General features: G+C 33.7%; 1 protein-coding gene across 1 annotated transcript in view; it reads left to right on the forward strand.

Moving 5' to 3' along the window:
* Window positions 1-23,133, forward strand: part of LOC115442429 (protein sprint) — a gene marked incomplete at its 3' end in the record, with an annotated part of 260,741 nt that overhangs the window by 142,078 nt on the left and 95,530 nt on the right.

Below are 23,133 nucleotides of genomic sequence, written 5' to 3' on the forward strand. Positions count from 1 at the left end.
AGAGTCTGCCTGGGTAGGTACCACCGCTATGTGCACCGCTGTTGTGTTCCGGTTGGAAGGACATTGTAGCCAGTGCAACTACAGGACATAATAAGTCTTAATATCTCATGTCTCAGGATGGCGAGCGCAGTGAAATACCAACCAATACTTTATAATTCAAGGTGTCTGATGGTGTTTCTACTGTTTATGGGCGGTCGTATCGCTTACCATCAGGCGAACGGAAGCTCGTCTCGTCATTCAAAGTTATAAAATATAAATAAAAAACTCGCGTATAATTAATCAGACAAACTACAATAGGTACCTACCTCAAATTACCACAAGTTCATTACTTAGCAGTAGCGATATAAATAAGGATAGTAAAACATGACTTTCTAAATCTGTTTCGAAGTCTTAATAAAGGTTCCTACGCTCGCTTGTTTACTAGAAAATAATTAAGTCACGCTTCTGTAGTCAGTTGTGACACTATTTGAGCGAAAGTGAATCTTCGGTGTAATGAGAGACACATAAAAGATATAATTTTTTTTGAAAAGTCGTTCCTAATTACGAAAGCATTTATGTGTAAATTCAATTTTGTATTTTTGAAACTTATACCTAAAAGTAGTAGGTGGTGATTGGATTGATAGTACGATATCCAACTAGGAGGGTAGTTTACGGCGTAGAGTTCTATCAATGCGCCTTCATTGTCAATTGGACCAAAAATTTGATATTAATTTTGTATCGGTAGAATATACGATGATTAATATATGTCAAGACTACCGCCATAGTCTGTAGACTAGCTCCAGAATATTGTAGTGGTCGTGTGTAACAGTGATCATAGAAAATGCATGCATTGATTTTTTTCCAGGAAAGGCAAGTCCCTTCACCACCTTTCAGCACGGGTTCCTGTGATAAAAACATTATTTTCTCACAAAATCTATTCTTAGTATGATAAATTAGTATTATTATTAATATTTATTATTTAGACTTGAAAGTTATTTACTTGTTCAATTTAATGAATACAATTTTTATTTATGTGTTTACAATAATAAAACACGTCGTACCTTATTGTGTAGTTTATTTTCAAATGTAATGATTTTCGTGATTTATTAACCGTTTATCTTATAACATAATACATGAGACATTAAGAGTTAGTAACATTTGTAATTCAATCAACAATACGCAACAAAGTATCTCATGATATTGATTAATTCTATTAAGTCTACATTAAATAATGTACAAGTAAACAGTTTTTACTGTAATATTTTTGCAATCTGGCGAATGGCCGCGAATAATAATATTTTTCCCGGCGCCATATTTAAACGGCGGGACAAAAGGCTGAAGAGAAAATAATTTTCTTCCGTAGACACGGGACATCTTGCACTATTATGAAAGGATTTGAAAAGGCCCTTTTCATTGCACCCGAGACCTCTAAGTAGTCCTTTTTCATTGGTTGTTATTCGAATATGGTCTTTATTGTTAATGAAATGTGATATTTCATTAGACGAAAATATATTTTTAAGAGGGCTGTCTGAGTGGCTGTATTTAACTTAATAATCTTTTATACTTTATTTCCATTATTCTATTACTCTGTTGATCATAAACATTTTCATCTGAAATATTTGGTTGGAATAACCCAAATAAATAACTCGGGGCAGAAATAGACGCAGGTAAACAAAAAAAGGCGTAAACATAAGCCCGGTAAGTGGATATTGTAACAATTTATGAATACGTAAACGCAGTGCCTTTGTGAATATGCGGGCTCCGACATCAGCACCTGTCAGTTATGTTTGCGGACTACATAAACAATGGACGTGTTACGTGTTCCGACCCTTACTATTGAATATTTGAATATTTGGGCACTTACTACCGGAATAGGATACTGGATAGTACTTTATGTGTACTGGATTTACGCGCTCTACCTTGAGTACAAAATATGTTTTTATTTCTATGTTTTATTGCATTTACTTTTATAATAAGTACTTAATCAACAAATCCATCTAAAATAAGACTAAAAGAAAATAATTAAATTTATTAATTATGTTCAGCCCTATATTACTCAGTCTCTTGCTGGGCAGATGTCTCCTGTACTGAGAAGGTTTAGGTTTTAGTCTACCACGCAGACCCAGTACGCGCTGGCAGATTTCACAACCAATTCTTATGTAGAATTCTTAGATGCGATACTCAGTTCCACATCCAATTGCTTATAGATTATAGGTTTATTGGTCCCACAGATATGCAAAACAATTCCGTAAGAATCACTCACCCCCCACTGTTAAACTGTTGCAATTTACGCGAAGCAAATGAAGTGTTAAGATTAAACACCGTTTGTACATGCACATTGGCAAACGTGTTTCGAAGTGGGGTGACGCCTGCTTTCGTATTCAGGCCGTACTGCGGGGCATAAATATCCCTTGTCGTTCTCATTACAATAACTTTGTCTGTTGCCGGACGTCCCTGAAGGCTGCGACGGATGCCGTCTCCCGCGGGACCTCACTCACTTAGATAATGGAATTCTAGACCGATTTCGCTTCATAATTATTTCATGGTGTTAGGCTTGCGGTTTTGGACGAATTGAATGTGTCTATGGAACAATAGTTCTATATTGTGATATCAGATTTTGTTTTCTATTTTATGGAGACAATCTTAGAAAGTGAAATGAGATTTTAATTACTAACTACAAAACAATAAATTCCGCTTTCCTTTTTACTTGGCGGGCGTTAATCTAATTGTAGCGTTCTAAATCTAATAAGAATTGGAAATAGAAATGATTTTGAAGTTAAACTAGATGTTTTTAACTAACCATCACTAGATTTTTGATTGTTGGAATATATACGGTTTTATAGCATACTTTTAAAACCAACTTATAATAATTAGTCGCTTACAAACTTAGGTAAAAGATCTATACTTTCATACTTTTTATGTTAGTATCTCTTGCTAGTCTATATTTCTTTCACTTCACAAATTGTTTATATTTTTCATATTCATTAATATCGCTTGCTGTTTAATATTTCCATTGCGCTTCACTTCATTTGACATCAGATGCAGTGAAGTCACCGTTGTATAAAGATAAAAAAGTACAATTGAATGCAGAGATAAGCGTCCGTCACGCTAAACGCCAAGTCTGAATAAAACATTAGCCAAAACATCTTAAATCTTACTAGTAATTTATACTGCACTGAGTTAAGACATCCGACTACATGTCCAATACCCAATTTGACATTGCCCATATTCCAAAATGTCACTATCCACCCCTTAAACCTTTAGTACTGTAAATCCAAAATATCACCATCAACCAACCTTTAATACTGTAAATTATTAAAATATAAAACCTGTATATGCAGATGTTTTAAGTCGCAAATAACATTTGGAAGGGTCCATATGTACGCTAAAGTAACTTTCCGGTAGCGGATTCGTTGTGTACGTTTGAAAGTCGATGCAGCTGAAAGCTCGCCACGGTCTGGCGAGCACGGCTCCACAGACAGCCCTGAACGTGTGGCCGATACCAAACACCCCGGTACTATATGGTTAGAATTAAATTGAATGTTCACAAACGATAAATGTATGTGGACAATGAATACCATTGTCCATTGCAGATTGTGATTTGGTTTTGTTTTATTTTTTATGATTTCGGTAATTGATGGACCGAATGCGCCTAATTTTTATGTAGGAAATGTTAGGCAATTCGTGAGTCATGTGATTATAAGCGAAAATATTCGTCTATGAACACCCACACAGCACACAGATGAATTTTTAAGGATGACCTTTAAGGTCGAAGAATAGATATTGGCAAGGGAACAAAAGAATATTTTAGAGTCCATATTACAATAACAATTAAATCTTAATTAGCGATATTATTCAAAACCACATTTACAGCGAGGTATTGATAAAATCTTCCAATTTACCGATTTATCGGCTTACCCACATCATATTCCATGACGTAGTAATCCGATTAAAATAATGATAACCCAAACGATACTAGCGACAGTGCGACTGCGTCTGTCCCATCACGGCCTGAATGTATCCGTGCGTACACCCGCCCGTTTGTTATGCTAATTGTCCTGATTTGCACAATAAAACATCTAACACGGTAACTGTACTAACGAGGGCTCCCTCTAACTCGAAATGTGATAATTTCCTGCGTTTGCATTCGGACGATTATCAATTCGAATAATAAAAACAAAAAAATAATCTATATTCCTACGTATAAATCGTAGTTGATAAACACGAAATAAATTTAGAATAAATTGTGCCAAGGTAGAGATTATAAGTGGTTTAATAAGGAAGGAATTTAATCTGAAATGTATGTACAGTGTGTCTAATGCCACTCAAGTTCCTATCAACTGTGTCTGAATAAATCAGATTGCGGCGAAGCATTTTATCTTCGTCCGTCTTTGAATATGTAAAGTAAATAAACAGTACGATTATATTCAAAAGAGTACTTACCTCAACCCACACATGTGGGAAAAGACGTTCCGATAACTTATCTTTATTGTAAACACTTCACGTTATTAGAACGATTTATAAATCGACATTCAAAACCGATATGCATAATTCCTAGGGCCGTATTGATAAACCAATCTCACCTTTGAGAAGGATCTTGAGTAAACATCTAAGATATTGAACAATTTAATATACAAAACATGAGCTGTCATTTAATTCTTAATTAATATAATTTCAATAAAAAAAACACGCTATCAAAATCCGTCACATGTGACTTATCATAAAAAATGTCGTTCATATCTGGGGCCTTATTCTCTATCCCGCACATTATTTTGACAGTGCGTAACAAGCACGTAACACTACGCATCATGTTTAGGACTATAGAAATTTGGCTTACAGAATACCATTCCACGCACATTTCTCGAAGATAACATGACACGGCCGCGTTACGCGTTTACACTATCATACAGAATAAGGGCCCTGTTTTTAAATAGGGACGATTTTACGTTGCTGTCTTTTTAATATGAAAGTGTCTTATTTGATATCGCACGTCAGAGTGATATTGAGTTGCATTTGTTAATAACGCACTTATAGTTGGTATTATAATTACGATGGATGTTTCATTATGGAAACTTAATAAAGGATAAAAGTGAACATGAATTTATGAGTTTAATCCTTCTCAATATCTCAGGTATAGAGTATCTTGAGTATCTTTTGTGTTGAATGGATTTGAATGATATTTGGCACTCAAATTAACCGAGTCGTAAATTACCATATAGACTGCACACCGCTTAAATACTTGGTTTTAGTCATAGATTATAAGATTCTAGAATTAACAAAGTTTCAAGGAAATCATAATCACACGGACGCAGCAGCAATAGTAGTAAATAATTATGATTTGAATGTTTCTCAGTTTTTCTTCGAAATTCTCAGTTTCACTTTCCTTTTGAATATAATTTTTGAACATCTGGAGTCGTCGTAGTTTTTTGCCAAGTCGCCGTGCTCCCGTGGGGCAAAGGATCTCCACGCAATTATTTTCCAACCTGGGGCATTTCATTTTCAGTGAAAGTGTGATGCGTAGCTCAACATTTGTACAGGAATATTTTGAGAATATTGGATAGTAAATATACGATGAATGTACCCTGTTGAATGAACATTTTATATAATATGGAATATAGTATATAATAATATGGATGATCGTAATAGACATATTATTATTAATTATACAATTAATATTATCGTCTGGGATTTCTATTGCAAAAATGCCAGTGCCATAAATTACCTAAATACAATAAGAGAAATAAAAATGTTCTAAAATCGAAAGTTCGTTCTCGTCGAATTCCTCCAAGGACGTGAAGATATGGAATGAGAGAACTAATTGTGTTTATGGGACATCACTCGCGTGTCGCAGCTGTACGCGATACAGTATGTCCATTCAGCTAGCAATTGGCGCCTTCATTAATTGCACCAAAGTGGCCGTTTAACTAGATGCCTGCTTGAATCGTCCACTTAACGAATTTAATGCGCGCTCGAATGCATTTCGCCATCTTACGAACATGCATTATAATAAATTTTTAGACCCCGGTCAGATGACAAGCATGCGCATTTATGATCACTCGTATTTGGAACCCTAAACCCGCGTTATGTGAAGGCTACGGTCAAAATACATGTAGTTATTAACACATGTTTTGGTAATGCGCTCCTAACGCCTGTCATCTGAAAGCGGCCTTTTGTTGTAAATGGCATGAAGTATAAAATAGTATGTATAATATCCTATGTAAAAAACATTTATCTCAATACGAGCAACGAACCCTAAGCGTCTTGTTTATAATAGTCAACTCATAATCGTGCTTTACGCATTTATATCAATTCTATATTAAATGTTTTAATTCTCGTTAAGACTGCTTGCCTTGTAAGATATTTCCACGTACGTAATAAAGTGACAAAATTATTATGGTTTGGGTTTTTCCAGACAGAAATAATAGGGGCCTCTAAGCTTAAGATTTAAATGGCTTTAATAGACTATCTACTTAATTTTTTCGTATTATATATTAGTAATAGTAAAGTTTTTATTGGACTCAGAGGAAATCTCCTTAGAATATGAAAATACAACACTGTATAGTTTATTTGGTACCTAATCAAAGTTCGAGCAACCACAAGGATTCCAACACCAATTAAATATTTCTTCCCTAAGTATAGTGAGATACAGATACCTGAACCTTCCCCGTGATGCTGATCACGTCAAAGGTCTACCTATATCCGATTTACATGAAAACTTAGAAAGCGTGGAAATCCCGACGGCTTCTTTCGACTGAGTCATTCATATTCTCGCGCTCGTACGGATTCCTTCGGCCTGCCAGCCGATTCGTTCTGACTCATCATAGAAAACTTTCTACGCGCCGTTTGTTATATTTGTTACATTTGCCGATAATCTTTTATATATACTGAACTACTATCAAGTATTACATAATAATATTGCATAAGTATTGTGGTGTTTGGATTGAGCAAGGTCTTGATTACGGATTGAAGAATTACATTTTTTAACCTATGCAAGAAGAAATGGTGTCTCTTTATAATCAGTCACCAAGCTTTGTTAAAACATAGATTTTAACAAGCGGACGAAGTTACATCATCCATTTCCACACGCCACTCTAGCACCCCAATATCTCCGGTTAATTTACAAGGCATGCAATTTCCAAATTATTACATACTGTTTAAAACCAAACCATACAACAAAACGTTTAAAAGCCGCCAAACAACGATCAAAAAGGCACGTCGCCATGTAAAAAGCGAAGAATTGCCGGTTATCCCATACAACACAAACAAGTTTGCCGATACAATCACGGATGTCAGAGCAACGTATACGTTATTATGTCGGAACCAATGTGGCGGGTCAATCAAAAGATAAAGGCCTCTGGCGCGAACCGCTCCGGGCATTAATTAACAAGCGATATAAGCGGATTGACGCTCTAGTCTAGTGCGTATATTGAGTGGTAAGCACTGTAGCATGATCGGTCTACTATCTAGCGTTTACAGATTATGCTATTTCGTATTCGAAGATTTAATCCCGTTTATAATAATGTCTGTGTTGATCTGTAAGTAGGTAATCATATTTTAGGTTATCATACCTAATGGCGTAAGATCTGTGTGTTAGTCTAGATCAGCATTTGGATGGAGTTAACCGATTTTGGAAATAATTTCACGGCAGACTGAACTCTTTATACACATGGGTTAGCCGTTACTTTTTAAATTTTAAATAATGTTAAACATTACAGTTGCATACGATGTCTTCGTATTTTTTGTAAGAAGGCTGACTTTACCAGTTTTTATTTATTATTTCCAAAATGAAGCAATAACACGAGAAGATAAATTGCTTATGCCCCTTTTAGTATATTTTCACTTTATCCTATAAAAACAAATTTAATCACTGCAATCTTTGTCGTTTACGTAACCAAGTATTGCTCTCATTTCTTTATTCAAATATATTCTCACTGTCGGAATATTGTGTTCAATATTTCAAAAGGCCTTATCTCTTAATACATGTTGCTCGTAATTTTATTTGCTTGTACTTTTGTACAATAAATAGTAGCCTGTATGCTAATCCAGGACATCTTCTATCTGACATATTTCATCTAAATCTGTTCAGTGGTTTTTAATTTTACTACTAACAAGCATTTAAACATATTCTATAAATTGCTTTTGTAGTATCAGTAAAACAAAATCTCCAAAATATATCCTTTCAAAGTTGTGTTGAACATTTCAAAACGCCTTATCTGTTATACTATAGCACATCAGACTCGTTAGGACAGTTCCTTGTTTGCATACACTTCAATTTGGCGTCGATATTGCGATAGATTTGGCAACGGTCTGCGGCTCTCGGACGTGATGAAACTGTTACCGCCTCTATCAGGTCATGTTGTCCAAGTATTTAATATAGATGCTGGAGCATTAAATGTATGTGCTATTTGTTTTAATATTTGACTATAGTTATTGATGATAGTAAGAAATATACAGGGTGTCCCAGAAAGCAGTGTCAAGTGGAGGTGAAAAATATTCATAACTCGAAAACTATGAAAAATCGCGGAACATACATGGGGGTGATTCGGGTACCCCAAGGGGTGCTCTATCTCTGGATCTCCGCTTGACACTACTTTCTGGGACATCCTGTATACTTAAAAGTTACAAATGATTGAATGTATGAAGATATTTATCAAAATTGTCTTTAATGAATACCGAATTTATTAATAAAACAATTGATTAGTAATTGACCTTATAAGTGCATTGCTTCCGACTGCTAAAGTATTTGAAGTGAGGAAGAAAACATTAAAACAGTAGTTAATCAAACTAACATTGATAAATAATAAAGTTCATAAGAAAATGGGTCCATGTGCAATATAGTGTAACGTCTTAGAATTTTGCAAGCTACTTGCATCCACAGTCGGAATTCAAAGACCTAAGTCTTGCTAGCACGACTTACATGTTACAAAATGATTTAAAGTCTCCTTTATGCATTTATGTAGACTTAGTTGAGAAATATAAATGAATATTACGAAGCTACACACCCTGTTATACGATTCTAAAGTTAGGCTTGAAATAATATATGGTAATAGAACACGAACTCCTTATTCACCTGTATTTTAACTACGCATTGAAGCACACAGGATAGAGAGAAACGTAAATTAATTTCTCCTGCGAATTACACCACCCTTCCTTTTCGTTTATGTGAACATTAATTATTGTATCGATAGCTACATTATTGCAATTATCTCTGCTTTCCAGTCTGCTGCGTGGTTAATACTTAGTGTGGGTAGACGGAAAACGCTCGTTACTTGTTCTGGTATAATACAAAGCCTTCGGGTCTTTAAATTTGACGTGCTAAGCCCATTAGTAATTAAATCACTTTTACCTATTAATACTCCTTTCATGCTGATTTACATTTCAATAGTGCTTCTAATTTCGTTTATGACAAATAGATTTGACTCATGGATATTTTGACCTGGCATTACAACTGCTACCATAGATCAGGCCCGATGGCTTGACGTGCTTTTCGAAAGGCCTTCAGTATTTCAGCCAAGCTTGTTTGACCCTCCGTTTAGAATTTAAATCTATGCTATTTAGGCAAATATATCTGCATGATATTCTACTACTAAATAGCCGCGACTTTTTAATCAGTTTAAAAATTCTTGGATAAGACATCTGAGATTTTACATTACATTTTTTCGGTGGTCATAAACGGTGGCATATAGATAGGCAAAAATATCAATAGCCATTAAGATTTATTACTACATAATTCATTCGCTTGCAATACCTTTAACAAAATTGAATACTACTGAATACTTAATCTTTACGAAACAGTACTACGTTTTAGGATCACTTGGGTTGTGAGGTTTAAAGTAAGTATTCAGCTGCCTTTAAACTTTCAACATTACGTGTGACTGTCAATCAATTAATTTATTCATATGTTTTATCCAGACTAGCATGTTTAGTTGTTATGTTATACCTGTAAATTGTAATATCTTTAGATCATTACCTCTTTATCTTTCATAATATCTACATATTTCCTTTAACCAGGACCTTTGATCCATGTGGCTTTATGTTTTTTTCAAACAATGCATTGTCGGTGCAATAATCTGAAGTAACTGGAAATCCAATCGCAGGAAAATCTTCATTCAATTACGGCTTTCGATTGCCACTTGATAATTAAGTAATTGATTTTTAATGCCGCACGCGGGATTCGCTTTTGTTTTGTCTCTAAAAGAACTTTCGATTCATTCAATCTCCCCTTTTACCAGATCGCCTAAAGGGCTAATTTTGTGGAGCGATCAAATTACTGGCTGCAAGCCTTTCATGTCGGATTTTTCGAATGTTATTAAAAGAAATACTCTATCGGAGATACTTTTTGCGATGGATTGGATTTCGTTTCGCTACTGTTCAAAATTTAATTACGAAAATTACTTTTGGATTAAATTTTGTTTAATTTAGTTTGATTTGGTATTGCAGAGTTTTGAGGGGTGGTTTCGGCGCAATGTGTACTCTGACAATTGTGGAATTTGAGGTTTGTTAAATATCTTTGAGAGGGTGTGTTTTTTCGTATTTTAACTGAGACTTCTAAAGACTTGTAAAGGCAAGTCATTTTAATAATTTTTAAATTTTTTTTTGTTAATGTTTAATATAATATGGATTTTCATTTACAGAGTATAATATAAAAAGCTAATGCAATCGAACCTTTTATTTGAAGTCAAATATACTTTTCGACCGAATCTAGGACACAGATAAGAATCATAAAACTCCATGTAACTATATTTACCCTCTATATAGAGATAAAGTATAAATATACCAACATAAAAACAAATTTTGTAACGACAAGCTTATAACCATTGGCATACAGTGATAGCCCAAATTAAAATAAAACTCTCCATTAGTTCACATATCAAATTCTCTAGGGAAAGTCATATGAAATCATTATAATAACTGAGCAACGTTGCATCATGATTTACTGACATTCGACATAATTCCCTTGGCCGTTGGGGATAGAATAGCTCCGCGCTAAATTCTCTATTCACATGCAGGCGAAGATAAGCCTTCATACATCATAATGCATCCTGATAGAACTAGAAACACCGGCTAGATGTTTTCTAATAAGTATCAAATAACTGTTTGATTTTACCATTATTTTATTTAATCGGTCGGTATTGTATAAGTTGGTACCTATAGTTATGTTATAGTTTTCCTATAATTTCTGTTTCGGTAATTATTTGTGCCAGTGCAGGACAGAGGTCGATATAGACTGTTGAGCCACGCCTGGTTTGTTCCAATTCCAAAATTAAACTGAAAAGTTTGTCAGGAATCTCGTAAACGCCATGACAGCCGACCCAATTCCTACTTAAAACATTTGTTCAATAAAATCGTTTTATGTCCGGTAAAACATTATTCTCGTAATCTGTGCTCATCTTAAATGGAATCAAGACTATAAAAATATTAGAGAATTTAATTACTGCTGCTTTTTTCGCAATTCAGTGGTATTAAAAATATTCACAACTATGAATATTTATGATATTAATATAACTTTTAGGTAGGATTCAATTGTTTTAGAAAATTTGTTAATTCCTTACTCTCTAATTGAAGGCTCAATTATCAACAATTTACGCATATTGAAATAAGATGTTCCACCAGTGCTGTGACAAGATACACGTATTAGTTCTATGACCTCTGCCAAAACACGGTTTCATACAGTCGCACATATTAATATAATCACGTTCGTATAAATTAGATGTAAATTGAGCCACACTTTGCGCAAACTCCTTAGAGTGTTGTTTATACGACACAGTTTGGATATCAACTTATTTATATTGCGAGGGTTGGTGCCCCACGTCCGGCATGACCGCAACGGAGTATGCACTGATTGACAGCTATATTCCCTGGACAACCCTAATTGTCTGGCTTCCCCTCGTATTACAGAGAATTTAATAAACATAGTTCGGAAACGCACACAGTTTAACGACACTGTTTGGATTATGAACCGTGAGCACTAATTGAAATTTCGATACGGATTGAATTTTAATATAACTATGAATATCGCGGTTCGAGTGCCGCAGCTTACTTTGAACGCTTTGGTGATCTGTGTGTACATTGCGGAGTCCGTGTTCAAACCGAGATATGTAGTTTTAATTAAGCGTTCTACATAAATGATTTTACTTTTAAAACACAGTTCCAACTGAAAAAAGTCCTATTAGTTTTCTTATAATACAATTTATAATGCCAAATGAAATGAGATCTATATCAATTTCGAAATCAATGAGTGTAAACACGTCGTAATCAGACCATGTTTCAATTTTAAGATCACATGTTTTAAATTCTTAAAGTGAGACTGCACAATGTCTTGCGATTTGCAGATACTACATATAGTAACTTAACTGCAGATAAAGAAGTAGAAGTGCTAGTTTTGCTGAAGCGTATTGTGTATCCGCTAGTAAAATTGCCTGAGACTTAATAAACATTTCCAATTTCCATACTTTAAAAATCGGCAACGCTTCCACAATTCCTCTGACTGTGTGGATGTCCATACACGATGGTGGTTTCTTCTTCTTACCTGTTCGGGTTTCCTTTTGCTGCTATTAAAATATTTTTATGACGTCATTATTTGATGAAATGCGGAAGCACCTCGAAGGAATAGTTCGAGATGCAACTAGTGCACCTACTTTTCGCCGTACTTATTCTGTCCCATGATATGATGGGGACGAAATATTCCCATAACGGGCACAAATTCCAGACTCCGGGCTGATACTGAGAAGAAAAACCCAACATCCATTTGCCCGACCTGGGAATCCAATAGACCTTAAAACTACAGTTGGACCGTAATACAATCACGCCACCGCGCCGCGGCAATCAGAAAGTATAATGTTTATAAATAACGATCGTATGACTATTGATCCCAGACACACTTTAGATGGATTGTCATAGCAACAAAGTGGGATAGCGATTACTGTAATAAAGGGAAATCTTTTCGACATTAAGCATTATTACATCAGCTGAGATCAATTTCATTTCGTTTTGGAAAGTGATTGATAGTATACAAACTATTCTAAAAATAGTTGGCATTGCCCATGAACCGAAACCTTTGGCCACTGTTTAAAGTTTGGGCATAGAATAAGGAATTTGGGTATTTTTGAGTCTTTGGTAATCACAAAAGGAACGTAATAACCCATTTCACGAAGTGCCTTGCGAGATACTCTTACCAATCCCTCAAGATGGTCATCATCATCCTTTAAAAAATACTGTACACTTTTAATCCACCACTATAAACCATAAACTGGCGATGCGTCGTTATTTTTAAAATCTTCGTTATCCGACGTTAAGGAAATCTCATAAACAAGATCGTTTTGAACAGGTTCGATTTTGTTCACAAACCAGTTTGAATCGAATTCAGATTTAAAATTGGCTACCTTAAAATTTGCATTTATGTAGGTGGTGAACAGCTGTTAAATCTCGTTAGTGCATTACGTTAACATCTGGTTTGGTATTAAAGTTATTTATTCGCGAAATGATTACATCTTTGACTTAGCAACTGGAGTTGATTGTTAATTCTAAAGTGAATTATTTGATTGGATAATCTGTTGTTTCTTTTGAATCCTTGCCAAAAATGTCACGGAAGGTATTGGATTGCCAAAATTATTTTTTCTTCCACATTTGAATTTTGACGTAATTGGAATTAAAATATGATACGGCAACTAGCATTTCTTTTTTTTACATGTTAGCTTATAAATTTACCATTTCTCGTTGATATTACAATGCAACATCACACAACAATGCCCAATAATATACCCAATATGTAAATAAAACAGCACCACCGAATATACCGCGCGGGTCAAGTTACAATGGCCGGTTGCGGAAAGTTGATTCGATTGGATGTATTATATCCGTCTAGTATTCCCAAACGCGTTCCACAGAGAAATTCAATATTCTGTTAGTAATAACGAAATTGCAGCATTGTGCTGTGATTTTGTTTATTAAATCACGATATGTTTTTGTTTTGCCCGATTGATTTACCATTTGTAACTTAAAAATTGTGATGGGTGTTATTTGGGAAATGGTTTTGAAGGACTCTTTTATTACGTAAAAGTGGTATAAGTTTAACAAATTAAAATTCCTTTCTATTGTGAAAAGTTTTCGAGAGTAATGAGAATAAAGATTGGAGGTCGATCGAATTCTGAACAGTTTAAAACGTTTCATTATAAATTATAATGCGTTTCTGTAACGTCATTTGATATTAGTTAAAGTTTAAGCTATAAGGTTTAGGCCATTAAGCCTATATTTATTTGGTTCATTTTGGACTGTATTCATTCGTCTTCCGTGCCACATACGTGTATTATTTAATGTTCCATTTCGTCTGTCTGTCCGTCACAAGACCGTCTCGTCATACCCGCTCTAATAGCTTCCTTTGTACCAATTTGGTAGGTTACTGTTTCCCGTGCACTCGCCGCTTCCTCCGCGCTGACCATCACGGTTCTTTTTTATATTATGCTCTGACTGGCTAGCTCGAAAATTTATGCATATTTTTTGTGACTTCTCCATTGATGGTGAGTAAAAAGTAAAAAAATGTTGACTAATGAAAGACTCTTTTAATGTGTCATATGGCGACATGCTTATTACGAAAGTTCAAAGATTTTCTAAAATGGACTGATTAATGATTTCTTATGTTTACGCGAATGTTAGACACCGAAATAAAACTATCTATCGGATTTTATCGCGACAAAACTAAACCGTGGCAAAATTCGAAAAATAATTTTATTTTGGTAAACCAATTAATTTGTGTAGTTAAAGTACTGAAAGCAAATTATACAAAATTTTGGTAAAAATTTAAACAACAAACAACGTTCATATTACGTTCGTCCATGAACAAAAATTTTACAAATCAATATAACTGTCGTGCCATCAATATTTTATGTCGATTGTCTTTTATCGCCATACGTGCTGCATCGACGGTTGTTACATAAAATACCTGTATTCGCGATTATTGGCAGCCGTGTCATTGACCCGACCATCTGACCTTACATGATTTGTCATACTTTATGTAAAATGCTTTGCTATTGTATGAGTTGTGATCATAACAACATCAATTATTGTATATTTATCTTATACTAAATATTAAAATAATAAAATATATTTTTTGTGACAGGTAATGCAGGGCAGACAGTTAATATTAAATAATTTGTTTAGTGCGTAAGTGAATAAATTACATAATGTTATAGATTTAGTAATAATATTTATTTGATAGCAAAATATTATATCACGTGTTTATATTTAATAATTAGGTGATGAGTTATGAATATAATTACACCATGTTAATCAAATTACTATTCTAACTGCTTTTAGACAAAATAATAAAGTTACTTGCCCATTTTTATATACCGCAAATTTCCCGAATGGACAACAGAATGACTAAAGATTTAAAAAATCTAAATCAATTATTATGGCTAATTAAAGGGTATAATAAATTATTTTTATTGTTTTTTCAATAATCATAACAACCGTGTGAATTATTTAAAGGAACACAATAATATAAACTACGTCAATAAAATATGTCTTAGGCGTATGCTACATGATATTAAACGTAGACCCATATGCCATTTTTTCCGCATCATCGTGCTAATGATCTACGTTTCCATTAATAACAAATCAGGGTTTCATCATCCGCGAACCATCTGTCGATTCTGTGGGCGGGTCCCGCTGTACGCGGTTTCCACCTACGCTCCATAATTATGGGTTATTAATGCCCTTAGTGATGTAGTGATATCCTATGTCAATCAAAATTACGACTTTCACTTTCATTTCATTGTGGGAGACGTACGAGCAGTAGCTTCATGGACAGTAAAAGTAAAAATATGAGCTAAAGTAAAGCACATAAGATTGTCCACAACACGAACGTGGCTAATATAAAAGACACAAGAGTTAGTTTTGACAAATTTACAGTAACTGTGACAGATTCTTACTGTTATTGATGAAATTGTACCGGTAGTAATGCAACTAGTTCATCTACATCTCACCGACCTTATTCCGGTCCCGTCCCTAGATATGCCAGCTATAAATTGCAATGTAATGCGCATACGCAAAATTTACGACACTAAAATCACAAAATAAAGTTATCATACAATTGTTTTCAATGGATAAATTGTTTTCAAAGTTGTACTATTAAATACAGTTTGAACAGGAATCCTTTGTAGTTCGCACAAACAGATGTGTAATGCATATTAACCGTCTCAAGACTGGAGCGAACAACCTAGGCGTTAACGGTGAATAAATACTATATCATCACCTTTAAATACCTTGAGTACTCATTTGACTGTAACCCTATTATACTCCAAAGAATATTTCAACAATAATTATTACTGTTGATATAATGCGGATAACAATAATTGAGGGTTGCAAAACTGTCATTGTTTTGAACATAGGAACTATTTTTGTATTTAGCGTATTTTTTGCGTTTAATTATTGCGTTCATTAATATATTTTAAAATTTTGGTAATAAATTCATCAAATTCAAATCTATTCAGAGATGTCACGTATACAGACGATGGCTGTTATACATAATATGCATTAATTTGTATATAAAATTCCGTTAATATAATTGAATAATTTAAAATAGTAAGAACTTACAAAAGGCTTTTAACGTTGAGTTTTGTTAGATAAAAATTGCCAATCAAATTATTATTAGAAATTCAACGAGACAGATTTTTTTTTTGTATACACATAGATTGACGAATGGTATCTCACATCCCCACCCCCTGTCTAATAAACATTGGGGTATATGAATTTGAGACTAAATCAAACAATTTATAAGTTTCTTATAAATTGTTTGATTTTATTCATAATGCTTTGAGTTAAGAACCGTCTATCACTAGAAACAGGTAAATAGCGCGAATTATTGACAAAGGATTCATTATATACGCAGACATTAAACGATTTGCACACTCAACGAGACATGCGATTAAAAATACCCATATGATAGATTGGGAATTTCAGATGTGGTTCATTTCATAATTATTTTGTTTTAACTAAACTCTTTCTTCTTCGTTCTTATAAATCAAAGTTTCTATAACTATTTTCGATATTTAAGTGAGTATACATAATATGCCTAACATGTCGGGTATGGGCAAACCAAAGCAGCACAAAAAAATTATCTCCGTTTCACATAAAACTAGTGTTAAAAAATTAACCCGTCATGACCTCTGAAAGAAGGTAAAACCTATATCAATTATCAACCAATCTCATAAAAAATAACAATTCAATGACTGTCGAGTATTGACACGCAATGTTTTGTTTTGAAATTTCGTCACATATCTACTGTACCTACTTAATTGCTGAAATAATGAAGTTGCATTTCGCTGTTTACCGAAATTATTGCGTTTATATGTTTTTGTAAATTAGAATATCTCTTACAGCGCAAATTAAATCACTATCCTTACCAGGAGTATCTCAAACACTTGTCTTGTTCGAGGAAAATGTGCAAAACCAACGATACAACTTAGGTACCTACTTGTTCTTATGGAAATATCCGTCACGCCAATTAGTTTTGGATACTACTAGACAAAATACCTTATAAGGTTCTTGAACTGAGGTGTACATTTCGCGCCTCTCGCCAGCTTGTTGAATGTTGTTTTTTATCATAATCTAACAAATTCACTTTTTTCTCGGCTATCAAACTTTCACAGTTGAAACTATTATAAGGAATCATATTCTTTATATTTTAATGTTTTAAATAACTTTAAAACACGTAATAAACACAAAAACTGTATTGCTGGCTCAATCAAAACAAACAACTAGTGTTGCTAGTTATTAATCGCAAATCATACTCAAAATTTTTACTAAAATTATACGAAAGTTCTATTTAAATACATACAATATGTACATAAAAATAATTATAATTATTATGTAAAAGAATTACGTTAATTCTAAAATCATAAAGTATACATGAAAATTAAAAAATATTTATTCAAATAAGGAATATTATGCAAAATGAATGTTTAATATTAGAAGCAAGTTCAAAGACTTGGCAACACCGTTTTTAAAGCATGGCTTTATTTGTAGTACTGATTGCTATAGAAACCTACTATATACGTGAGTGGTAGGATTTTATTCGTATTCGATCTACAAGTGTGAAAGAAAAAGAAATACCGAGGCAAAAAACTTCGTAGAAGCCCACGAGAGAGTGATGGAATATATTTTGTGCACGTGTTTTATATCAAAAATGAAATGTGTGTGCAGTTCTTCCATAGAAGCCCAAAAACTTGGCTTTTGGGCTAGGCTGGCTTCTATGGAAAAACTGCCACTGCGGGTAGGTAATTAACTTATTTATTCAAGTATAAGTATTAAATAAGATTTCAAAAGAAAGATTACAAGTTATTAGTATGAAAATCATTTTAGTGCATGACATCATTGAGTTAGTACCACTTGTTTCGTTTTAAAGACACACTCAAGTATTTTAGTCACAGCTGGTTGGGAACGATTCTGTCAGCTTGAATGCATTTTTATGGTTTGATTCACTGGTGTTTAGAAAATATGTGATGTTTTATTATTTTTATGGTTATATAATAGGAATTCATATGTCAAATGTAACATTCACAAAGATCTTTCTGTCATAGTAAAAAGTTTATGGGCGAAGTAAATATATTAATAAATATTGAAGATAAATTATTGATATAGGTAGATATCAAAAACCATTTTTTAAAGTAATGACTATTGAAAGACAACGATCTGAATGAGGAAAAAATTCAGTCAAATATGAAAATATAACCTCTTCATTCACGTTGTTTAAAATTCATACAACAGATATCTCTGTCGGATCTATTTCATCGCAAGTTTGACAACACATCCTGCAGATTCTAAACCATAAATCAGTTTGATTTGGCAATGCCATTATGGATATTAAAATATGCGCTCCCCGTTTCGGGAGGCGCGTGGATTGGCGCCACGTTTGATTTAGAATTGTGACTTCCGCTCGGATCAGGCTATGAATTAAGGATATTATCTATTTGGGAAGGCGGCTCATTCTCTCTGAATATTGTCTATAAATCATATTATTAACTTGACGAGATTTTGGTGCTTCGGGGTTTAGTTATATTGCTTATTCGTTTACATCAATTACTATTTCTATTTTACTTTAAATGGTTATTATTAGAGTACTGCATAGAGTATTATGGTGGATGAAATTGAGATAAAGTGTGTATAGATCAGTTTGAAATTGATTTCACAGTGGTTTTAACACATAGATAGTGAACTTTATATTAAACGCCGTTTAAAACGTATCAACACTAACAAAACCGTATAAGTACAGCTCGCAAATCCTGTTGGACTTGTTAAAAATTCATCAGTTTGTATTGTTTTAGTTATTCACTCACAATCCTGTGCGTCCGATGAATAAATCATCGCAACAGCACGCCGGCGAATAGATGCGCATAATGTGTACGAATGTGTTTCCAATTTAAAACAAATTGTAATTTGGTTTTATCGCTTGTTGATCGTCGAGCACTTACGGCATACCGACGTTTTTACCTGAAAGTATTTTGTTGTTTTGTTCCTTGATACTGTATGGTCATTTCAAACACTGTTCGTTTAAGGCCAGGTTAATGATAGATTCATGTAAAATATAGCTATTCCAAATTATTTTGAAAATAAAATGTAACATCTCAGTGGCGAGTGGTGAAATTTTATGAATAGGAACCCGACACAACATATAGATACTGTTATACATGAATGCAGTCTACAAATCGTTCTTATGATAATTAGATTCTACATAAATCGAAGCCAGTAGGAATCGGGATATATGTAACCTTCGCCACTGTAACTCCTACCTATGCTTTGCTAATGTCAACTTTTCATTAATATAGGAGAAATCAAATCGTCCTTCATATTGTAAATTCTGTCCATGGCCGATAACGTCAGTTCGTGATAAAATTGCTTCATTGCATGAATATTTTCTAATCAATGAATCACGAATCATGCGTAACGTTGTTTCAGAGAGGTCAAGGAGATAAATAGGACGACTCTTGGTCCCAGATTGGAACAAATATTTGTGCAAATATAAGCGTTAACCTCGTAATAAATATTTCTACATTAAAGCGTTTTGTTTGTACAAAGAATTTGGTTTTAGGCCAATTACATGATCAGTAAGATTACGAATATATTCCAAGGTTCTATGCTGGTAACCACGGTATAGGTATAATTATAGAAATGGCGTGTATGTAAACTGAAGTACAAACATAATTATTGATAATATATGTCCGATCAGAAAAACAAACTTGCTCATTGTTTACCATACAAATTTATGTATACAGTTTATTAAGTATATTTTACCTACATAAATGTATCCACTGAATATTCGAATTACACTATAACCCGGCCAAATAAATTGAACATCAGGTGTTCCCCAATTACAACGGAGCAACGTAAATATTTAAATCGACAGCGTAACACCATACAGGGCGGGTACCTACCGTCTGATGCACGCTCGGTCCATTTCCATAAAAGCCTCTTCAATCTCGCAAAACGCTTCGGGAATTTCAATCCACGCTTAGCGTTTTTGCTCGTACATTTTTTTAAAAGTGGTACATTAATTCATATTTACTTTTTTTTTGTTTTCCGACGGTATATTTTAAAATGGATGAGAATAAGTTAATTTCATCTGCGTAACGACTAATCAATGAATTTGATTTAATATTTATACGGTTTTTAATACTTATTTAATATAAAATTGAAACCCAGGTATCAAATAAATTAACAGATGCCCGTATCCTCGTTAACAAATAAATGAAAGAAAATAACGTGCCGGATTTAAATAGACCAGTCTTCGAAAGGATAAGTATTTTATCGATCTTGGCATTTTTATAACGTCTTTAAAACTTAGATCTCATAAAAATGTCCTGAATATCAATAAATACGACTATCTAAAAACCGGTTCCAAATATAGGCAATCCTGTGGACACGACTATATAAACAGCCAGTAAAAGTGTCACCGAAGTTAAGCGTAGCTCTCACTGGCGCCTTTACGATCACTAAAACAGATTTATCGTGAACGTAAATATTATTCAGATTGTGAACGTCCTACGGGGCACTACGTGACATTTTGATAGCGAAATATAATAAAAATAAGCATTAATGTCTTTCTAGTTTTATAAAATCCGGCCCGTCAGTGTTTTTTATGTTAAAGAGAAATCAAAACATAGAAAAATAGCTAGGTGAAATAAATACTTACCCCCTTATTCATAGACGTTTTTTATCTAACGACCGAGTAAGGCTGTGATAACAAGTCTGTTTCTCAGTGCTGACGGCATGGCAGTCTCCGCAGTGCGTAGACGTAGGGCCGTTGTGATTGGCTTATATGGAAATATAACAATAATAACCAATCACAATGGTTACAATAATAACCAAACCAATGACTTTTAATAAATTGCTAATTCCAGTATTCCTAATTCCTTATTGTGAGGCATAGACTTGAGACGCAGACTAGCTCGAAACGCATTTTTTGATAACCAACATCTACAATAATATAGTAAGTAAATCGAAATGAGCGAGACTTTGTTTTCACTTAAGTAATACATTATCTATTTGAGGCTAAACAAATCGCTATTACAAAGCTTGGTTATGGATATTTAATATTCTTTTCAAAGACAATTACAAATTTTCTATCAATTGATTGCTTGCACTTAAAATTATGGAATATGCATTACAAGACATCGCAATAAATGAAACTTGAACTTGCCGCTTCGTTAATTTGTATATGTAGACAGAACGTCTGCAGCACCATTACTATTATTAAAATGTCTATTGTGTTAGCTCATGCATTCATAATAATAACTAAAACGTGACAAACAATGAATGAAAGTAAAGGAACTGCCACCGACGGACCGTATTTGATTGCGGATGTATGTAAATATATAACAATGTTGGTACATATAGGTCTTTGGTATTGGAACATTTTAAATCAAAATTTAAGGTAAGATGTGCATATTGTATGAAATATAGAGTGATTAGACAGAGGAATATTTATGTATAATTATGTAGTTTCACATTCATGGGAAAGCCTATTTTTAGCAGTGGACATCCTGCGGCTGATGGTGATGATGATGATGATATAGTTTCACGTAATAATTTAGGTAAGCACGTCAGTGGGTCATTTTAGTGGAACACTCTTTGCGATAATTTGGTTTTGCTATAAACTAGGCAAATGATTTTAAATGAGAGTATCCTATTTTAATTATTTCGATTGATATCATGAAATAAGCGCTTTTTTAGTTTATCTACAGATTAGAATATTTTTGGCATACACGGTAATTTACAAATTACGTTTCTAAATGAAGCTACATATTCATTACTATCTCTTTTAACATTATGCTAAAAAATCACGCTTTCAGTTTTCTGATTTTTTTATTATTTTGTAATTTAGTCCCATATGGTGTGTGTAAGTAAGTGTATTTCAGACTATAAGCATGATGTTGCTGCTGCGACAAATTCTCTTCCTTTAATTATAGTGTTTATATGGATATATATATTTTTCGAAACTTCTTACACTTTTTATTTTACATCTATGGTTAAAATAAGTTATGGTAAAGTGGTATCAAAAATACAAGTATAGGTAGGCTTCATTTGTTAATGCAATGTTCAAATGACCCTAATATCTTCATGTTTACGCCGGCTCTATTATTCCATGCCATTAATGAATTCCCTACACACCACTCCAGACAAACCTTTATACTGTACACATTTCCGAACTTTTCAAATAACCTATTCTTTCATTTTCTCTTCGTACCGTCCCACGTTACCTGCTTCCGTTTTCGTATGAGAAACACAAACAAAGTGATACTTAAACAAACCTAATCAAGTGTCGATATTGAGATCGTGCGGCAGTGTGCACGCGCCGCAACAGTTCAACGACCCCGAATGCGGGCTCAGAATTTGAGAATCGTTGAGGACGTTAATTGAAGTTTCCTTCAAGACGAATGTTGAATGTGGGATTTTAATATTAGCAATAGCTGTATAAATTGTGAGAGGTTTGATATATTTATGTTTAGATATAAATACAAATAAATTATCATTTCCCAATTGCTTTACAGGTGCATTCGTATTATGTATCGGGATATTTCTGTGATCAAAAAAGTTTGATACCTTTTCTTAGCATTAATTATAAGAAAAAATAAATAATTCAAGAGCAAATTTTTCATC

This window comes from Manduca sexta, chromosome 11, assembly GCF_014839805.1.
Source record: "Manduca sexta isolate Smith_Timp_Sample1 chromosome 11, JHU_Msex_v1.0, whole genome shotgun sequence".
Lineage (NCBI taxonomy): Eukaryota > Metazoa > Arthropoda > Insecta > Lepidoptera > Sphingidae > Manduca > Manduca sexta.